The sequence below is a fragment of the Apis cerana genome, linkage group LG2 (assembly GCF_029169275.1).
Source record: "Apis cerana isolate GH-2021 linkage group LG2, AcerK_1.0, whole genome shotgun sequence".
Taxonomy (NCBI): domain Eukaryota; kingdom Metazoa; phylum Arthropoda; class Insecta; order Hymenoptera; family Apidae; genus Apis; species Apis cerana.
Genome location: NC_083853.1, coordinates 5,252,422 through 5,275,592, shown reverse-complemented (window position 1 = coordinate 5,275,592; position 23,171 = coordinate 5,252,422). Strand labels below are relative to the sequence as shown.

General features: G+C 30.5%; 1 protein-coding gene across 2 annotated transcripts in view; it reads right to left on the bottom strand.

Moving 5' to 3' along the window:
- Nucleotides 1–23,171, bottom strand: part of LOC107994062 (partitioning defective 3 homolog) — a 67,797-nt gene that overhangs the window by 16,826 nt on the left and 27,800 nt on the right. Inside the window, exon 1 of one of the 2 annotated variants that reach the window (XM_062071876.1) lies at nucleotides 17,949–18,061. The exons of the other annotated variant lie outside the window; for it this stretch is intronic. The gene's annotated coding sequence lies outside the window, so the exon portion shown is untranslated. Of the gene's footprint in view, nucleotides 1–17,948; nucleotides 18,062–23,171 lie in introns of those variants that run through there. 2 annotated transcript variants of the gene reach the window in all.

The following is a 23,171-nucleotide window of genomic DNA, read 5'->3' as shown; positions in this document are numbered from 1 at the left end:
TATAATATCAGAATTATGCAACTGGAAGTTTCCCGGCAATCTTTGAATGGATGTCACATCCGTGTCTGCACGTTACGTGCACGTCATAGACTTCACCATGTAAAGATATTGGAATACGATTGAGATTGATTAAAAAAATATTATATCATTTTCTTTTTTTATTACATAATAAATCAAACATAGTTACACGCATAGTTGTATGTATTATGATATTAGATATGAAAATTTTCATTATATCAGGGACAGATAAACGTATAATACAGATAAGTCAAACGTGAAATCAATTTTACGATAATTTTCCACCGCGAAGTATTCTTCTGTTTAAAAACGCGAAACGGCCAAGCTTGTCATAATGGAAGTGTGGTATACACGTATCTAAAACGCTCGAATCCATTAAGTAATTTACTCGTCGCGCTTTCACTGATCTTCCAAGTAATAAAATAAGGGAGATGGCGCGGTAAGGATTGAACGGAAATGTGAAGATAAAGTGTAATTACGCGAGAAAAAAAAATTGGAATCACTTTCTCAAGGAGGCAAATTATCTCGATGTTCTCAGGGATTTTAAAACGACTGTGCAATTATAAAATATAAACTCGATTAACTGTATTACTTTTCCTGTTCTTATCTGTTTGAATTACGTTGTGTTAATTATACACCCTCTGGATAAATTTAATTTGAGAAATTCTAAATTGATCTTATAAAAATAATTTGAGTCACATTACGCTTAGACTGTTATAGTATTTTCACTGCTGTATTTTTTTTCTTACACTTGTGACATTTTTCTGTATAGTATAAAATATATTCAACAAAATTGAAGAAATAGTCAGGGATATAAGAATTAGAATATTTGGAAATTAGAAATCTTTTACCATTTAACATATCCAATTAAACCTTTTCAGAAAGATTAAATTTTTTAATTTTTAAACTACAATAAATATTCTTATTACGAGAAATGTAATTCAACAAATTATAATTCAATTTTTTTTATCAAGTACCATATTAATTAAGAATGAAAAGAATTCATGAATCGCTCTACATCCAAATCGAATCTCATTTTCACAGTTGTTTGATCGCAACGAGATCAGAGTCAAACGGTCTCTGAGTCATCGATAAACGTGGTCGATGAAAGTAGAAAGTATCCAAAGGGATCTGGGGATGGTAGTATCGAGTATCGATCCGAAAGACTTTCCTTCGGCTAAGTGAATCGTACTACCGCGTAATTGGCCTCGATCTATCGATCTTAACACGACTAGAACGACTAGAACTGCATTTTTATTAACCATGTGTTTCATGGATTTGTAACGCCAAGCATTACATTTTCCTCTTCCTTCAAATCGCTTGAAAGCAACATAAAATTGTATTCTAAGAAATAGTTTTTGATAAATTCAATTTAGATATTGATAGATTGATAGAAAATATTGGATGGAATCGTTAATGAATAGACGATTTAAAATTTGATCTCAAATTTTATTCAGAAAAATGTTTTACATGATACTTATGTAGATATTTAGTATTAAGATATATTTCATTGGAAATTGTAACAATATGATATATTTATATATGTAACATTAATTATGTAAATTGAGAGTGTTTGTGCAAAACAATTTTAAACGAAAACTTTCTCCAAACTTTCATCGATTAGTGTGCACGATATGATCTATTTTCATTCTATTTCTCTTCGTCACAAGCATAACTATATTGTAAATAATAAATCACAATTATGAAAACGACTGAACGATTCTCTTAATTGTCTTTCTTTATATTGATCGAGATTGGTCATTATTTAGAGACAATCGACAAACTAAATTACAGTTTTATACGTCGTAATTTAGCCGGCGGCGATGTCTAGCACATATATCCACGGTTCCAAAGTGACCCACTTATTTTGCTACAGCATTCGTTGCACACACAGTCGTTGGCACGAAGTATAATTCGAGGTACAAACGTTTATGCGTCGTTCGAGTTGCGTACAACTCGATTCTTTTGGGACGATCGTCTCGGGAATGTTGATCGTAAACTACTTTCACACCGAGAAGAATTCAACCGGCAATGGTTGCAGCCGGAAATTTGCACTGAAGGATATAATGCATTCGTACGATCGATATTATGAAGCATACGTAAGTATATAATATTTATATATACTGACTGTCTTATAAATATATAATTTACCGTTTGAAATATATCATTTGTTTTAGAAATATTCAACTGTGATAAAGTTGAAACATTTTTTAATATAAAAATAAACTGAATACTTCAGATATAAAGTAATATGAGATATTATATTCATAAATTATACAAAAATAAAAGAGAAATATAAAAAAAATTACAAAATATAAAAAAGATAATATAATAATACAAAAAGATAGCAGTCATATTGTAAGAAATAATTCAAAAATTAAAAAAAATTAATGGAAAAAGAATATAAAAAATCTAAAAAAATGAGACCAAATAGATAAGCAAATAGGAAATATTCAAAAGTATATTTAGAATTAAATATTCTGTTAAAAAAAAGATCAGAAAAAAAATGGCAGTTGGTACAAGTAAAAATGCAAACGGTAAGACTCTTAGAGGTAAGTACAAAAAAGATTATAAAAGATCATAAAAATCTATAATTATGAAAATAGCAAGACCACGACTTCCTACAAAATTATATTGCCTTTATATAAAATCGAAAAAAACACAAAAATTTCATTTGATTAAAAATATTGAAAATTCCAACAATTACAAATAAATTCTAAAAAAGATGAAAATTCTACGAAAAAGTTCTCGAAAGACCTCCTATAACATCATGTTATCCTAATACAAAGTAGAATTTTCAGCAAAAGGATCAGCTCGACAATTTGCAAATTTCGGAGAATATGACGTCAGTTCCAAGAACATTAAAAATTCTCAGAAGTTGAGGTCACTTCCAAGAATTTCAGGCATTCCGAGAATTTGACGTCATTTCTTGGAAAAATTTTTCGATCGACCTCCTATCGTATCATGTTCTCCTAATACAAAGTGGAATTTTTGGACAAAAATTTTTCTCCGATCGGGGAATTTCGATATTTATACTTTTTATTAAATATCTCGCTTATTATTGACAATATCGAAAAAAGTTTCGAACAAAAGTTGTTTGGTTTCAAACGGACTATACTCTGGTGCTCTCATTTTTTTCATAAGTGGACCAGTAAAAAATTTTTTGAGCTCAAACTTATTTTTTTAAATACAATGCTATACTTTTTGAAGCACCAGACGATGTACCATAGCATTCTCTATAAAAAAGTACTGAACCATATATGGCGAAAAACCATTAGTTTAAAAGATATTCAATTAAATTTGTTTATTTTTTAAACTGCAATTTTTTTGCTATATAAGGCTCAATACTTTTTTACAGAGAATGCTTGGATCAATTGGTGTGTTAAAAAATGTATAGATCCATTTAAAGAAACAACATTTACTTCTACAAGTCTTCAACGCTACTATGTATAAAAAAATAAATTACACCAAGGTATTCCTCCCTCGAAACTGCGTAACTTTTATCTGAAACATTTTTGATATCTCGAAAAACAAAGGAGATACATCAGATAATGCTATATTGACATCCAAAAATGTATTATGCAATGGCCTACTAAAAACAATCGAGATATTCCAAATAATACGAATTCAACGTTTGAGTTTTTAAAAATAAAAAAACGATAAAAAACGCACTAAAAGTGGCAGCATTTGTGATAGAAGACAAGTGTGGGAGTGGAAAATATCGAAATTTATATAAATTGCAAAGGAAAACGTTTTAAAGCTCTAAATAAACGGCAGCGGTAAAAAAAATGGTAAAGAATTACGTGGAAGAACGACAGATATGTGATAAATATGAAAAAACTCCTTTTAAGTTATGTTTTCCTAATACAAAATAGAATTTTTGATCGAAAGTTTCGATATATTGTTCGAGCACTTGGAAATTTCCGAGAATTTGACGTCACTTCCAAGAACATTAAAAATTCTCAGAAGTTGAGGTCACTTCCAAGAATTTCAGGCATTCCGAGAATTTGACGTCATTTCTTGGAAAAATTTTTCGATCGACCTCCTATCGTATCATGTTCTCCTAATACAAAGTGGAATTTTTGGACAAAAATTTTTCTCCGATCGGGGAATTTCGATATTTATACTTTTTATTAAATATCTCGCTTATTATTGACAATATCGAAAAAAGTTTCGAACAAAAGTTGTGTGGTTTCAAACGGACTACACTCTGGTGCTCTCATTTTTTCATAAGTGGACCAGTAAAAAATTTTTTGAGCTCAAACTTATTTTTTTAAATACAATGCTATACTTTTTGAAGCACCAGACGATGTACCATAGCATTCTCTATAAAAAAGTACTGAACCATATATGGCGAAAAACCATTAGTTTAAAAGATATTCAATTAAATTTGTTTATTTTTTAAACTGCAATTTTTTATATAAGGCTCAATACTTTTTTACAGAGAATGCTTGGATGTATCAATTGGTGTGTTAAAAAATGTATAGATCCATTTAAAGAAACAACATTTACTTCTACAAGTCTTCAACGCTACTATGTATAAAAAATAAATTACACCAAGGTATTCCTCCCTCGAAACTGCGTAACTTTTATCTGAAACATTTTTGATATCTCGAAAAACAAAGGAGATACATCAGATAATGCTATATTGACATCCAAAAATGTATTATGCAATGGCCTACTAAAAACAATCGAGATATTCCAAATAATACGAATTCAACGTTTGAGTTTTTTAAAAAATAAAAAAACGATAAAAAACGCACTAAAAGTGGCAGCATTTGTGATAGAAGACAAGTGTGGGAGTGGAAAATATCGAAATTTATGTAAATTGCAAAGGAAAACGTTTTAAAGCTCTAAATAAACGGCAGCGGTAAAAAAAATGGTAAAGAATTACGTGGAAGAACGACAGATATGTGATAAATATGAAAAAACTCCTTTTAAGTTATGTTTTCCTAATACAAAATAGAATTTTTGATCGAAAGTTTCGATATATTGTTCGAGCACTTGGAAATTTCCGAGAATTTGACGTCACTTCCAAGAACATTAAAAATTCTCAGAAGTTGAGGTCACTTCCAAGAATTTCAGGCATTCCGAGAATTTGACGTCATTTCTTGGAAAAATTTTTCGATCGACCTCCTATCGTATCATGTTCTCCTAATACAAAGTGGAATTTTTGGACAAAAATTTTTCTCCGATCGGGGAATTTCGATATTTATACTTTTTATTAAATATCTCGCTTATTATTGACAATATCGAAAAAAGTTTCGAACAAAAGTTGTTTGGTTTCAAACGGACTATACTCTGGTGCTCTCATTTTTTTCATAAGTGGACCAGTAAAAAATTTTTTGAGCTCAAACTTATTTTTTTAAATACAATGCTATACTTTTTGAAGCACCAGACGATGTACCATAGCATTCTCTATAAAAAAGTACTGAACCATATATGGCGAAAAACCATTAGTTTAAAAGATATTCAATTAAATTTGTTTATTTTTTAAACTGCAATTTTTTTGCTGTATAAGGCTCAATACTTTTTTACAGAGAATGCTTGGATGTATCAATTGGTGTGTTAAAAAATGTATAGATCCATTTAAAGAAACAACATTTACTTCTACAAGTCTTCAACGCTACTATGTATAAAAAAATAAATTACACCAAGGTATTCCTCCCTCGAAACTGCGTAACTTTTATCTGAAACATTTTTTGATATCTCGAAAAACAAAGGAGATACATCAGATAATGCTATATTGACATCCAAAAAAATGTATTATGCAATGGCCTACTAAAAACAATCGAGATATTCCAAATAATACGAATTCAACGTTTGAGTTTTTTAAAAAATAAAAAAACGATAAAAAACGCACTAAAAGTGGCAGCATTTGTGATAGAAGACAAGTGTGGGAGTGGAAAATATCGAAATTTATGTAAATTGCAAAGGAAAACGTTTTAAAGCTCTAAATAAACGGCAGCGGTAAAAAAAATGGTAAAGAATTACGTGGAAGAACGACAGATATGTGATAAATATGAAAAAACTCCTTTTAAGTTATGTTTTCCTAATACAAAATAGAATTTTTGATCGAAAGTTTCGATATATTGTTCGAGCACTTGGAAATTTCCGAGAATTTGACGTCACTTCCAAGAACATTAAAAATTCTCAGAAGTTGAGGTCACTTCCAAGAATTTCAGGCATTCCGAGAATTTGACGTCATTTCTTGGAAAAATTTTTCGATCGACCTCCTATCGTATCATGTTCTCCTAATACAAAGTGGAATTTTTGGACAAAAATTTTTCTCCGATCGGGAATTTCGATATTTATACTTTTTATTAAATATCTCGCTTATTATTGACAATATCGAAAAAGTTTCGAACAAAAGTTGTTTGGTTTCAAACGGACTACACTCTGGTGCTCTCATTTTTTCATAAGTGGACCAGTAAAAATTTTTTGATTTTTTGAGCTCAAACTTATTTTTTTAAATACAATGCTATACTTTTTGAAGCACCAGACGATGTACCATAGCATTCTCTATAAAAAAGTACTGAACCATATATGGCGAAAAACCATTAGTTTAAAAGATATTCAATTAAATTTGTTTATTTTTTAAACTGCAATTTTGCTATATAAGGCTCAATACTTTTACAGAGAATGCTTGGATGTATCAATTGGTGTGTTAAAAAATGTATAGATCCATTTAAAGAAACAACATTTACTTCTACAAGTCTTCAACGCTACTATGTATAAAAAAATAAATTACACCAAGGTATTCCTCCCTCGAAACTGCGTAACTTTTATCTGAAACATTTTTGATATCTCGAAAAACAAAGGAGATACATCAGATAATGCTATATTGACATCCAAAAATGTATTATGCAATGGCCTACTAAAAACAATCGAGATATTCCAAATAATACGAATTCAACGTTTGAGTTTTTTAAAAAATAAAAAAACGATAAAAAACGCACTAAAAGTGGCAGCATTTGTGATAGAAGACAAGTGTGGGAGTGGAAAATATCGAAATTTATGTAAATTGCAAAGGAAAACGTTTTAAAGCTCTAAATAAACGGCAGCGGTAAAAAAAATGGTAAAGAATTACGTGGAAGAACGACAGATATGTGATAAATATGAAAAAACTCCTTTTAAGTTATGTTTTCCTAATACAAAATAGAATTTTTGATCGAAAGTTTCGATATATTGTTCGAGCACTTGGAAATTTCCGAGAATTTGACGTCACTTCCAAGAACATTAAAAATTCTCAGAAGTTGAGGTCACTTCCAAGAATTTCAGGCATTCCGAGAATTTGACGTCATTTCTTGGAAAAATTTTTCGATCGACCTCCTATCGTATCATGTTCTCCTAATACAAAGTGGAATTTTTGGACAAAAATTTTTCTCCGATCGGGGAATTTCGATATTTATACTTTTTATTAAATATCTCGCTTATTATTGACAATATCGAAAAAAGTTTCGAACAAAAGTTGTTTGGTTTCAAACGGACTATACTCTGGTGCTCTCATTTTTTTCATAAGTGGACCAGTAAAAAATTTTTTGAGCTCAAACTTATTTTTTTAAATACAATGCTATACTTTCTGAAGCACCAGACGATGTACCATAGCATTCTATATAAAAAAGTACTGAACCATATATGGCGAAAAACCATTAGTTTAAAAGATATTCAATTAAATTTGTTTATTTTTTAAACTGCAATTTTTTGCTATATAAGGCTCAATACTTTTTTACAGAGAATGCTTGGATGTATCAATTGGTGTGTTAAAAAATGTATAGATCCATTTAAAGAAACAACATTTACTTCTACAAGTCTTCAACGCTACTATGTATAAAAAAATAAATTACACCAAGGTATTCCTCCCTCGAAACTGCGTAACTTTTATCTGAAACATTTTTTGATATCTCGAAAAACAAAGGAGATACATCAGATAATGCTATATTGACATCCAAAAAAATGTATTATGCAATGGCCTACTAAAAACAATCGAGATATTCCAAATAATACGAATTCAACGTTTGAGTTTTTTAAAAAATAAAAAAACGATAAAAAACGCACTAAAAGTGGCAGCATTTGTGATAGAAGACAAGTGTGGGAGTGGAAAATATCGAAATTTATGTAAATTGCAAAGGAAAACGTTTTAAAGCTCTAAATAAACGGCAGCGGTAAAAAAAATGGTAAAGAATTACGTGGAAGAACGACAGATATGTGATAAATATGAAAAAACTCCTTTTAAGTTATGTTTTCCTAATACAAAATAGAATTTTTGATCGAAAGTTTCGATATATTGTTCGAGCACTTGGAAATTTCCGAGAATTTGACGTCACTTCCAAGAACATTAAAAATTCTCAGAAGTTGAGGTCACTTCCAAGAATTTCAGGCATTCCGAGAATTTGACGTCATTTCTTGGAAAAATTTTTCGATCGACCTCCTATCGTATCATGTTCTCCTAATACAAAGTGGAATTTTTGGACAAAAATTTTTCTCCGATCGGGGAATTTCGATATTTATACTTTTTATTAAATATCTCGCTTATTATTGACAATATCGAAAAAAGTTTCGAACAAAAGTTGTTTGGTTTCAAACGGACTATACTCTGGTGCTCTCATTTTTTTCATAAGTGGACCAGTAAAAAATTTTTTGAGCTCAAACTTATTTTTTTAAATACAATGCTATACTTTTTGAAGCACCAGACGATGTACCATAGCATTCTCTATAAAAAAGTACTGAACCATATATGGCGAAAAACCATTAGTTTAAAAGATATTCAATTAAATTTGTTTATTTTTTAAACTGCAATTTTTTTGCTGTATAAGGCTCAATACTTTTTTACAGAGAATGCTTGGATGTATCAATTGGTGTGTTAAAAAATGTATAGATCCATTTAAAGAAACAACATTTACTTCTACAAGTCTTCAACGCTACTATGTATAAAAAAATAAATTACACCAAGGTATTCCTCCCTCGAAACTGCGTAACTTTTATCTGAAACATTTTTTGATATCTCGAAAAACAAAGGAGATACATCAGATAATGCTATATTGACATCCAAAAAAATGTATTATGCAATGGCCTACTAAAAACAATCGAGATATTCCAAATAATACGAATTCAACGTTTGAGTTTTTTAAAAAATAAAAAAACGATAAAAAACGCACTAAAAGTGGCAGCATTTGTGATAGAAGACAAGTGTGGGAGTGGAAAATATCGAAATTTATGTAAATTGCAAAGGAAAACGTTTTAAAGCTCTAAATAAACGGCAGCGGTAAAAAAAATGGTAAAGAATTACGTGGAAGAACGACAGATATGTGATAAATATGAAAAAACTCCTTTTAAGTTATGTTTTCCTAATACAAAATAGAATTTTTGATCGAAAGTTTCGATATATTGTTCGAGCACTTGGAAATTTCCGAGAATTTGACGTCACTTCCAAGAACATTAAAAATTCTCAGAAGTTGAGGTCACTTCCAAGAATTTCAGGCATTCCGAGAATTTGACGTCATTTCTTGGAAAAATTTTTCGATCGACCTCCTATCGTATCATGTTCTCCTAATACAAAGTGGAATTTTTGGACAAAAATTTTTCTCCGATCGGGGAATTTCGATATTTATACTTTTTATTAAATATCTCGCTTATTATTGACAATATCGAAAAAAGTTTCGAACAAAAGTTGTTTGGTTTCAAACGGACTACACTCTGGTGCTCTCATTTTTTCATAAGTGGACCAGTAAAAAATTTTGAGCTCAAACTTATTTTTAAATACAATGCTATACTTTTGAAGCACCAGACGATGTACCATAGCATTCTCTATAAAAAAGTACTGAACCATATATGGCGAAAAACCATTAGTTTAAAAGATATTCAATTAAATTTGTTTATTTTTTAAACTGCAATTTTTTTGCTGTATAAGGCTCAATACTTTTTTACAGAGAATGCTTGGATGTATCAATTGGTGTGTTAAAAAATGTATAGATCCATTTAAAGAAACAACATTTACTTCTACAAGTCTTCAACGCTACTATGTATAAAAATAAATTACACCAAGGTATTCCTCCCTCGAAACTGCGTAACTTTTATCTGAAACATTTTTGATATCTCGAAAAACAAAGGAGATACATCAGATAATGCTATATTGACATCCAAAAATGTATTATGCAATGGCCTACTAAAAACAATCGAGATATTCCAAATAATACGAATTCAACGTTTGAGTTTTTTAAAAAATAAAAAACGATAAAAAACGCACTAAAAGTGGCAGCATTTGTGATAGAAGACAAGTGTGGGAGTGGAAAATATCGAAATTTATGTAAATTGCAAAGGAAAACGTTTTAAAGCTCTAAATAAACGGCAGCGGTAAAAAAAATGGTAAAGAATTACGTGGAAGAACGACAGATATGTGATAAATATGAAAAAACTCCTTTTAAGTTATGTTTTCCTAATACAATACAAAATAGAATTTTTGATCGAAAGTTTCGATATATTGTTCGAGCACTTGGAAATTTCCGAGAATTTGACGTCACTTCCAAGAACATTAAAAATTCTCAGAAGTTGAGGTCACTTCCAAGAATTTCAGGCATTCCGAGAATTTGACGTCATTTCTTGGAAAAATTTTTCGATCGACCTCCTATCGTATCATGTTCTCCTAATACAAAGTGGAATTTTTGGACAAAAATTTTTCTCCGATCGGGGAATTTCGATATTTATACTTTTTATTAAATATCTCGCTTATTATTGACAATATCGAAAAAAGTTTCGAACAAAAGTTGTTTGGTTTCAAACGGACTATACTCTGGTGCTCTCATTTTTTTCATAAGTGGACCAGTAAAAAATTTTTTGAGCTCAAACTTATTTTTTTAAATACAATGCTATACTTTTTGAAGCACCAGACGATGTACCATAGCATTCTCTATAAAAAAGTACTGAACCATATATGGCGAAAAACCATTAGTTTAAAAGATATTCAATTAAATTTGTTTATTTTTTAAACTGCAATTTTGCTATATAAGGCTCAATACTTTTACAGAGCTTGGATTTATCAATTGGTGTGTTAAAAAGTATATGGATCCATTTAAAGAAACAACATTTACTTCTGCAAGTCTTCAACGCTACTATGTATAAAAAAATAAATTACACCAAGGTATTCCTCCCTCGAAACTGCGTAACTTTTATCTGAAACATTTTTTGATATCTCGAAAAACAAAGGAGATACATCAGATAATGCTATATTGACATCCAAAAAAATGTATTATGCAATGGCCTACTAAAAACAATCGAGATATTCCAAATAATACGAATTCAACGTTTGAGTTTTTTAAAAAATAAAAAAACGATAAAAAACGCACTAAAAGTGGCAGCATTTGTGATAGAAGACAAGTGTGGGAGTGGAAAATATCGAAATTTATGTAAATTGCAAAGGAAAACGTTTTAAAGCTCTAAATAAACGGCAGCGGTAAAAAAAATGGTAAAGAATTACGTGGAAGAACGACAGATATGTGATAAATATGAAAAAACTCCTTTTAAGTTATGTTTTCCTAATACAAAATAGAATTTTTGATCGAAAGTTTCGATATATTGTTCGAGCACTTGGAAATTTCCGAGAATTTGACGTCACTTCCAAGAACATTAAAAATTCTCAGAAGTTGAGGTCACTTCCAAGAATTTCAGGCATTCCGAGAATTTGACGTCATTTCTTGGAAAAATTTTTCGATCGACCTCCTATCGTATCATGTTCTCCTAATACAAAGTGGAATTTTTGGACAAAAATTTTTCTCCGATCGGGGAATTTCGATATTTATACTTTTTATTAAATATCTCGCTTATTATTGACAATATCGAAAAAAGTTTCGAACAAAAGTTGTTTGGTTTCAAACGGACTATACTCTGGTGCTCTCATTTTTTCATAAGTGGACCAGTAAAAAATTTTTGAGCTCAAACTTATTTTTTTAAATACAATGCTATACTTTTTGAAGCACCAGACGATGTACCATAGCATTCTCTATAAAAAAGTACTGAACCATATATGGCGAAAAACCATTAGTTTAAAAGATATTCAATTAAATTTGTTTATTTTTTAAACTGCAATTTTTTATATAAGGCTCAATACTTTTACAGAGAATGCTTGGATGTATCAATTGGTGTGTTAAAAAATGTATAGATCCATTTAAAGAAACAACATTTACTTCTACAAGTCTTCAACGCTACTATGTATAAAAATAAATTACACCAAGGTATTCCTCCCTCGAAACTGCGTAACTTTTATCTGAAACATTTTTGATATCTCGAAAAACAAAGGAGATACATCAGATAATGCTATATTGACATCCAAAAAAATGTATTATGCAATGGCCTACTAAAAACAATCGAGATATTCCAAATAATACGAATTCAACGTTTGAGTTTTTTAAAAAATAAAAAAACGATAAAAAACGCACTAAAAGTGGCAGCATTTGTGATAGAAGACAAGTGTGGGAGTGGAAAATATCGAAATTTATGTAAATTGCAAAGGAAAACGTTTTAAAGCTCTAAATAAACGGCAGCGGTAAAAAAAATGGTAAAGAATTACGTGGAAGAACGACAGATATGTGATAAATATGAAAAAACTCCTTTTAAGTTATGTTTTCCTAATACAATACAAAATAGAATTTTTGATCGAAAGTTTCGATATATTGTTCGAGCACTTGGAAATTTCCGAGAATTTGACGTCACTTCCAAGAACATTAAAAATTCTCAGAAGTTGAGGTCACTTCCAAGAATTTCAGGCATTCCGAGAATTTGACGTCATTTCTTGGAAAAATTTTTCGATCGACCTCCTATCGTATCATGTTCTCCTAATACAAAGTGGAATTTTTGGACAAAAATTTTTCTCCGATCGGGGAATTTCGATATTTATACTTTTTATTAAATATCTCGCTTATTATTGACAATATCGAAAAAAGTTTCGAACAAAAGTTGTTTGGTTTCAAACGGACTACACTCTGGTGCTCTCATTTTTTCATAAGTGGACCAGTAAAAAATTTTTGAGCTCAAACTTATTTTTTAAATACAATGCTATACTTTTGAAGCACCAGACGATGTACCATAGCATTCTATATAAAAAAGTACTGAACCATATATGGCGAAAAACCATTAGTTTAAAAGATATTCAATTAAATTTGTTTATTTTTTAAACTGCAATTTTTTTGCTGTATAAGGCTCAATACTTTTTTACAGAGAATGCTTGGATGTATCAATTGGTGTGTTAAAAAATGTATAGATCCATTTAAAGAAACAACATTTACTTCTACAAGTCTTCAACGCTACTATGTATAAAAAAATAAATTACACCAAGGTATTCCTCCCTCGAAACTGCGTAACTTTTATCTGAAACATTTTTTGATATCTCGAAAAACAAAGGAGATACATCAGATAATGCTATATTGACATCCAAAAAAATGTATTATGCAATGGCCTACTAAAAACAATCGAGATATTCCAAATAATACGAATTCAACGTTTGAGTTTTTTAAAAAATAAAAAAACGATAAAAAACGCACTAAAAGTGGCAGCATTTGTGATAGAAGACAAGTGTGGGAGTGGAAAATATCGAAATTTATGTAAATTGCAAAGGAAAACGTTTTAAAGCTCTAAATAAACGGCAGCGGTAAAAAAAATGGTAAAGAATTACGTGGAAGAACGACAGATATGTGATAAATATGAAAAAACTCCTTTTAAGTTATGTTTTCCTAATACAATACAAAATAGAATTTTTGATCGAAAGTTTCGATATATTGTTCGAGCACTTGGAAATTTCCGAGAATTTGACGTCACTTCCAAGAACATTAAAAATTCTCAGAAGTTGAGGTCACTTCCAAGAATTTCAGGCATTCCGAGAATTTGACGTCATTTCTTGGAAAAATTTTTCGATCGACCTCCTATCGTATCATGTTCTCCTAATACAAAGTGGAATTTTTGGACAAAAATTTTTCTCCGATCGGGGAATTTCGATATTTATACTTTTTATTAAATATCTCGCTTATTATTGACAATATCGAAAAAAGTTTCGAACAAAAGTTGTTTGGTTTCAAACGGACTATACTCTGGTGCTCTCATTTTTTCATAAGTGGACCAGTAAAAAATTTTTTGAGCTCAAACTTATTTTTTTAAATACAATGCTATACTTTTTGAAGCACCAGACGATGTACCATAGCATTCTCTATAAAAAAGTACTGAACCATATATGGCGAAAAACCATTAGTTTAAAAGATATTCAATTAAATTTGTTTATTTTTTAAACTGCAATTTTTTGCTATATAAGGCTCAATACTTTTTTACAGAGAATGCTTGGATGTATCAATTGGTGTGTTAAAAAATGTATAGATCCATTTAAAGAAACAACATTTACTTCTACAAGTCTTCAACGCTACTATGTATAAAAATAAATTACACCAAGGTATTCCTCCCTCGAAACTGCGTAACTTTTATCTGAAACATTTTTTGATATCTCGAAAAACAAAGGAGATACATCAGATAATGCTATATTGACATCCAAAAAAATGTATTATGCAATGGCCTACTAAAAACAATCGAGATATTCCAAATAATACGAATTCAACGTTTGAGTTTTTTAAAAAATAAAAAAACGATAAAAACGCACTAAAAGTGGCAGCATTTGTGATAGAAGACAAGTGTGGGAGTGGAAAATATCGAAATTTATGTAAATTGCAAAGGAAAACGTTTTAAAGCTCTAAATAAACGGCAGCGGTAAAAAAAATGGTAAAGAATTACGTGGAAGAACGACAGATATGTGATAAATATGAAAAAACTCCTTTTAAGTTATGTTTTCCTAATACAATACAAAATAGAATTTTTGATCGAAAGTTTCGATATATTGTTCGAGCACTTGGAAATTTCCGAGAATTTGACGTCACTTCCAAGAACATTAAAAATTCTCAGAAGTTGAGGTCACTTCCAAGAATTTCAGGCATTCCGAGAATTTGACGTCATTTCTTGGAAAAATTTTTCGATCGACCTCCTATCGTATCATGTTCTCCTAATACAAAGTGGAATTTTTGGACAAAAATTTTTCTCCGATCGGGGAATTTCGATATTTATACTTTTTATTAAATATCTCGCTTATTATTGACAATATCGAAAAAAGTTTCGAACAAAAGTTGTTTGGTTTCAAACGGACTATACTCTGGTGCTCTCATTTTTTCATAAGTGGACCAGTAAAAAATTTTTTGAGCTCAAACTTATTTTTTTAAATACAATGCTATACTTTTTGAAGCACCAGACGATGTACCATAGCATTCTCTATAAAAAAGTACTGAACCATATATGGCGAAAAACCATTAGTTTAAAAGATATTCAATTAAATTTGTTTATTTTTTAAACTGCAATTTTTTTGCTGTATAAGGCTCAATACTTTTTTACAGAGAATGCTTGGATTTATCAATTGGTGTGTTAAAAAATGTACAGATCCATTTAAAGAAACAACATTTACTTCTGCAAGTCTTCAACGCTACTATGTATAAAAAAATAAATTACACCAAGGTATTCCTCCCTCGAAACTGCGTAACTTTTATCTGAAACATTTTTTGATATCTCGAAAAACAAAGGAGATACATCAGATAATGCTATATTGACATCCAAAAAAATGTATTATGCAATGGCCTACTAAAAACAATCGAGATATTCCAAATAATACGAATTCAACGTTTGAGTTTTTTAAAAAATAAAAAAACGATAAAAAACGCACTAAAAGTGGCAGCATTTGTGATAGAAGACAAGTGTGGGAGTGGAAAATATCGAAATTTATGTAAATTGCAAAGGAAAACGTTTTAAAGCTCTAAATAAACGGCAGCGGTAAAAAAAATGGTAAAGAATTACGTGGAAGAACGACAGATATGTGATAAATATGAAAAAACTCCTTTTAAGTTATGTTTTCCTAATACAAAATAGAATTTTTGATCGAAAGTTTCGATATATTGTTCGAGCACTTGGAAATTTCCGAGAATTTGACGTCACTTCCAAGAACATTAAAAATTCTCAGAAGTTGAGGTCACTTCCAAGAATTTCAGGCATTCCGAGAATTTGACGTCATTTCTTGGAAAAATTTTTCGATCGACCTCCTATCGTATCATGTTCTCCTAATACAAAGTGGAATTTTTGGACAAAAATTTTTCTCCGATCGGGGAATTTCGATATTTATACTTTTTATTAAATATCTCGCTTATTATTGACAATATCGAAAAAAGTTTCGAACAAAAGTTGTTTGGTTTCAAACGGACTACACTCTGGTGCTCTCATTTTTTCATAAGTGGACCAGTAAAAATTTTTTTGAGCTCAAACTTATTTTTTTAAATACAATGCTATACTTTTTGAAGCACCAGACGATGTACCATAGCATTCTATATAAAAAAGTACTGAACCATATATGGCGAAAAACCATTAGTTTAAAAGATATTCAATTAAATTTGTTTATTTTTTAAACTGCAATTTTTTTGCTGTATAAGGCTCAATACTTTTTTACAGAGAATGCTTGGATGTATCAATTGGTGTGTTAAAAAATGTATAGATCCATTTAAAGAAACAACATTTACTTCTACAAGTCTTCAACGCTACTATGTATAAAAATAAATTACACCAAGGTATTCCTCCCTCGAAACTGCGTAACTTTTATCTGAAACATTTTTTGATATCTCGAAAAACAAAGGAGATACATCAGATAATGCTATATTGACATCCAAAAAATGTATTATGCAATGGCCTACTAAAAACAATCGAGATATTCCAAATAATACGAATTCAACGTTTGAGTTTTTTAAAAAATAAAAAAACGATAAAAAACGCACTAAAAGTGGCAGCATTTGTGATAGAAGACAAGTGTGGGAGTGGAAAATATCGAAATTTATGTAAATTGCAAAGGAAAACGTTTTAAAGCTCTAAATAAACGGCAGCGGTAAAAAAAATGGTAAAGAATTACGTGGAAGAACGACAGATATGTGATAAATATGAAAAAACTCCTTTTAAGTTATGTTTTCCTAATACAAAATAGAATTTTTGATCGAAAGTTTCGATATATTGTTCGAGCACTTGGAAATTTCCGAGAATTTGACGTCACTTCCAAGAACATTAAAAATTCTCAGAAGTTGAGGTCACTTCCAAGAATTTCAGGCATTCCGAGAATTTGACGTCATTTCTCGGAATAATTTTTCGATCGACCTCCTATCGTATCATGTTCTCCTAATACAAAGTGGAATTTTTGGACAAAAATTTTTCTCCGATCGGGGAATTTCGATATTTATACTTTTTATTAAATATCTCGCTTATTATTGACAATATCGAAAAAAGTTTCGAACAAAAGTTGTTTGGTTTCAAACGGACTATACTCTGGTGCTCTCATTTTTTTCATAAGTGGACCAGTAAAAAATTTTTTGAGCTCAAACTTATTTTTTTAAATACAATGCTATACTTTTTGAAGCACCAGACGATGTACCATAGCATTCTCTATAAAAAAGTACTGAACCATATATGGCGAAAAACCATTAGTTTAAAAGATATTCAATTAAATTTGTTTATTTTTTAAACTGCAATTTTTTTGCTGTATAAGGCTCAATACTTTTTTACAGAGAATGCTTGGATGTATCAATTTGTGTTTTAGGTTTTTGAAATTTAATATACTTACCTGGTACTTACCTTATACTTACCTTTATATTTATCGCTTTAAACTGGCATATTAATATTATTTGTCATTTTTTCATTGTCATTTTACTTAATTCTAATTATAATAACTAATACCTACTTTTTTTACTTACCTTTTTCATATTTATGTTTTTATGGATATATTTGTTTTTCGAAATTAAAATAAAAGAGTGACACTTGAAGTACTTACCTTTTTTATGTCTATATCTACTTATTTATTTTCCTAAAAGAGATGCATTTGTACTTACGTATTTTTTGAAAGCAAAATCAAATAATAATCTCAAAATGGCACAATTCGTAAAACGGCCATAATTCGTATCACGATCCACACCTAACTGTTAACGGTTCACTATAAAATATAACTAGGTCTGTTATCTATGGTGCATAGATTTAGACCAAAGAGACCGATTTTATCAGGTAATTTATGTGAGTTGGATAATATATTACTGATACGATATATCCGAAGTAAAGATATGCGAAACCATAGATTGTATTTAGATACTATTTAAACATAGCTAATTTATATTTTATTTGTCTAGTGGTATAATAATAATTTTCACAGCAAAATTATGTGTAAAATGCTAAAAAGAAGATATTTGAGATTAAAAATTTTATTATTATCTATACGTATAATAGAAATTATTATTCAATTTCAATATTTTATTCGATAAAACATTATCATTTATTTCAGTTTATCATGGAAATTATGTTACTTACAAATTACATCAATTTCGTTAAAATTATCTTCAATGATAATCTTTTGAGAAACATAACTGTCCTCACATTTCTAGAGATTCGTTTCAAGATTTATCTCATTTATCTGAAAATTACATAATTCGCTATCTCTCGAACGTTGCGGCAAGTTGTAATGCGTATTGCTCCCGTTTTTATCCGCCTTTCAAAATGTCGAACGATAGAAGTTGATTGCACGTGAAAAGAAAACGTGCGTTTCAAGAATTTCTAGGTTAGCTGTTTATTCGTGGTTAACAGTAGGCAAGTTTTTTTTTGAAGAAACTTTAGCTGCACCTGTTTATTTCTCGTTGAGATTCGATGTTGAAATCACGTTTCATCTGTGGAATTAAAAGTGAACGATATTTTAAGTAGTTTCGAGTGTGTATAAGTAGGAGAAAGATTGATTAATAATTAGCTAAAAGTATCTATCGAAAAATACTTGGAAAATTATTTTTATAAATAAATTTTTTTATTCATACTTTAACATTCCTGTATAATGAAAGGGAAAATAATTCGATAATATCAAAGAAAAAAATTTTAAATTAATTTAGAAACATATTAATTATATTATATCTATTGATATTGCAAAAATAACTAATAAGTATTGAATATTTCTTACTATAAAAGTGTACTGCTTTGTAAAATAATGTATTGATTACTTTCAATTCGTCAAATTTTATTAAATAATATTAATTCAATTGCAAAAAAGACACAAATATCTAAATGCTCATAGAAATTTATTAATTTTCATCGCACGAATTATCTAGCGTCGAATAAAAATTTCAACAGGAAAAAGACAAGGAAAAAAGAATCCTTGACGCGCAATGCGAAATCGATCGAAACCGCCTGGAATCCCAATTGCATTTCCTTTGTATTTTTCCGATTCAAATTTCGATTAAAATTCATGAATGTTAGCGATAGAAGCCGCAAGAACACCGATATCGATTGCACAACGCGTTTGAAACTTTTCTGAAGTACCGAAACGTGTCTCGTATGTTAATTTTTGAAGTTGTGTAAATATTTGTCGCGAAGAAACACGAAGGATGTGTAAAATTGTTCGATAAAAAAAATTCGGTATATTGCACCTATACATCCTATAACCGAGAAAAATTTATCCAAATAAATCTACATACTGTAATTTACATATTCACTCAAAAAAAAAATACATTAATAATTAATAATAATAATAATAATAATAATTCCATTCTTAATCCACAACTTCCTTAGAAAAAAAAATTTTTTTCAAACAATAAGATACTTTCACAACTTTCCATTCAACAACAACTTTTACTCCGGGCAATTTACCGCGAATAACACAAAAAAACGAGCAACAAAATCACCAATGTTTCATTCACAATTAAAACCGATAAAATATATCCGCACCGCGAAACAAAGAAAATCAAACGTATCAAAATTTACTTCTATCAGGAAGTTCTTCGTTACTCGTCGGAAGTTAAAATTCGATTCCCCCCCTCCTCGACCACAAAACTTTCTCGCCGGCCACGAAACTCGATCGCTTTCTCGCTATCCAAAATTATACCCTCGTTCGAATTCCAACTCCAACTTCTCTCCTCTTCTTCGATTCGTTGCGTTTCACACAGAGAGGAAGAGAGAGAGAGAAAGAAAGAGAGAGGAGAGAGAAACGAGGGAGGAAGAACGTCGGGCAGTGCAAATATACAAACGCGCCTCCTTAAAAATAACCAGTCGCAGGCCAGGTTCGCGAGTATCTTGAACTTTTCCCCGCTAATCCTAAAAATAGTAAAAGGCCATACGTCGAAAGTCGTATCCACGCCGCCGCTTATCGCATTTTCCATTCACGGAAATCGCATACACGGCGTAAGTGCATTTCCATGGCGGAGAGGATGGTCGTAAACCTTGGTTCACCTCAAGGTTGGCACCGAGGTGCGAATTATCGCTCCACGGTTAAATTGCCCGTTGATTTTTCCAATCTCCATGGTGTAAAAGGGATCCGAGGAGTGGTGGTGCCTATCTTGTTACGGCCGCACGTGCATCGGTTCGTAGGGGTCGGCGGGACAAACTGGTGGAATTATAGGTGTCGGCCAAGTTCGCGGGTGCACGGAGTCGCGGAAATTACGAGGACGATGCAAAATACGACTCGGGCTTCTCTTTCGTTCGACCGTGACCCATAAATCCGCCACGAGTCGGCTGACACGGGTTTTTCTTTTTCTTTTTTTTTTTTTTTGAGAGTCTTTTCTCGTTGAGAAACTCGTTGGCACGGAGATGGTTGGATGGTTTTCGTTTTGGATGAAATTTCGCGTTGCTAATAAAGGTAAGAAAATTGTTGCAATGGCAAATGTGCATTTTAGGAAAAAATGGGCGACGAAGGACGTTTTGCGTACGTTAGATTTTGTAAAATCGAATATAAATTCTTTTGAATAACAACTTGATGATTCAATGAACTCGTTCGTTGTTTAGAGTTAGTATCTAGTAGCTTTCGATATGGAAAATATGGAAGATTTTATTTTAAATTTAGGACGTGGTTCAATGGCTAGAGTTTGCTTGGAGGGAGAGAAAATTTTAAAATTGAAAGAATTATTTAAAAGATAATGATATTCTTCGACGAATATAAGCGAAAGAAAAGATTAAAGAGAGGGGGGGAGGGAATAATGAATAGATTTAACGATGAACAATCATTGACAACAAATACAAAATAACATCGCAGGTTTAATGCCGAAGTATTAAGCGATTAGTCATACGCGTAGCATGAGAAAGTGGGTCAAATAAAACGAACTATAGGCAATATGCAAGTTCCTGATTTTATGGCGAACGACAAGAGTAATTATTCATACTACTCCAATCGCTAATGGCAATGAAGTGCTGTCGTTAGAAGACCCTCGTCTTCTATGGATAATTATCTTGGAAGCTTCACTTAAGATTTAACACCTTCGTGAGTAATGGCGTGGATCTCTATGGTTCCCTTCTCGTTAAAATTGAGAATCATTTCGCACGATATCGTAACAATTTGTGAGTTGTAACGGTATTACGGTAATGTTTTTCATAAATTTCTTTTTTTTTTCTACTTTTGAATCATACAAGTTTTTTTTTCTATCTTCTATAATGACGATCGACAAAATTTGAACTATATGTCCTTTCAGTTACACGATTTTTAATTAATTTTTTCCTCTTTCTCTCTCTTTTTTTGAATTTAATAAGTTATAACAAAATCTCTGTTAAAGTTGTAATCAGATTTTCAAATATTTAGATCTTAAAATTTCAATTAATGAAGTGAATTTATAATCATCCACGATGATAATTCATCTTTTAACAGCGTTTATATATATCTAATTGAACTTTTAATTATTTGTAATTAACAAGTTTCGTTGAATTTTATATCAACACGCTATTACATCACGCTTTCGTACGAGTGTAAAGCTAATTAAGATGAATTCAATTTTAAACTTGCTATATTTATCTTATGAAGTTAAATTAAATAAATAAATTAACGATAACTTATAAATATTCTATGTAACAACGATCCAAATCTATTCGTACGATGTAGTAGCAAAATTTCGATCGGAAAATTATACCCAAGCTAACAATTCGAAAATGATATACATTTATCATTCTTTCTATCTACAAATTCTTTGCAAAACGAAAAAAAATATATTTATTGGAAAAACAAGAAACACACGTTATTAACGTACAAGCATGTACTTGCTTACTTTTATTACACGCATCGTGGTAATTAAATCTTCTTAAACAATATTCTCGCGCGAACAACCATTCTGCTCGCATGTGAGATCACGACCTCGACCTGGCAATGACATTTCTCTCGTATTACAAAGATCTCGAAATTTTTAACATTTCCACGGGTCTAATTACCAACGTAAGATCGTATCTTCATTGAAATGAAGGCGATACGAGCGCGGAAGTCGCGTGACTTAACGTACAACACCGTTTGATAAATTGGCATTTGGTGGCGTGAGGACGGATTAACGTGTACAAACTGAAGAATTAATTATTTGGAATCGTCGCGATTAATTAGAGATTCGGAAAGACGTGGAAGAGGGAAAGATTAATTGGTAAAATTAATTTTGGACGGGACAGTGTTTAATTGTTTTTGATGTATGATGACGACGCGAATACGAAATATTGTCGTTGGATTTGCACAAGTTTACGATAATTATGTAAGGAATAGTTGTGTAATGGATGGAGAATCGTTGGAACAGGTGTTCTCTCTAGTTGAGAAATATCTTGTTTCTTGAATTTTCGTCGGGGAATTAATTTAAGAGGACGTCTCGAATAATTGCTCGATTACGTTCGTTATGTTCGTTATGAAATAAATGTTGAAGATTCTCATGAGGATGATATGTTTAAATATATCGAATCGAAAGGAACTTAATTTTATTTTTTCGGTCTAGTTTATTTTTAACAAGATTTCATTTTATTTTATATTTTATTACATTCTAAACTATACAGTAAGATTGTACAAATCATATATTTAATCGAAGAATCGTTTAACTTATTCAAGTATTTATTTTCTATATTTATTTACAAATATTACTAAATCTTTTTTTAAGAAAGTAATATATCTATGATTTAAAATTTATCTTCTATACGTATTATACTTCAAAGTTCGTTCATTTCCACGAATATTTAAGCGAAAATAGAAATAAACAAACAAGGAGATCATTATCAAGTATCAAACACCAGGTATTATTGCAACAAAAAGAAATATTCAGGCTGAATAAGATCTTTTTGCATACCTAAAAAGCCAT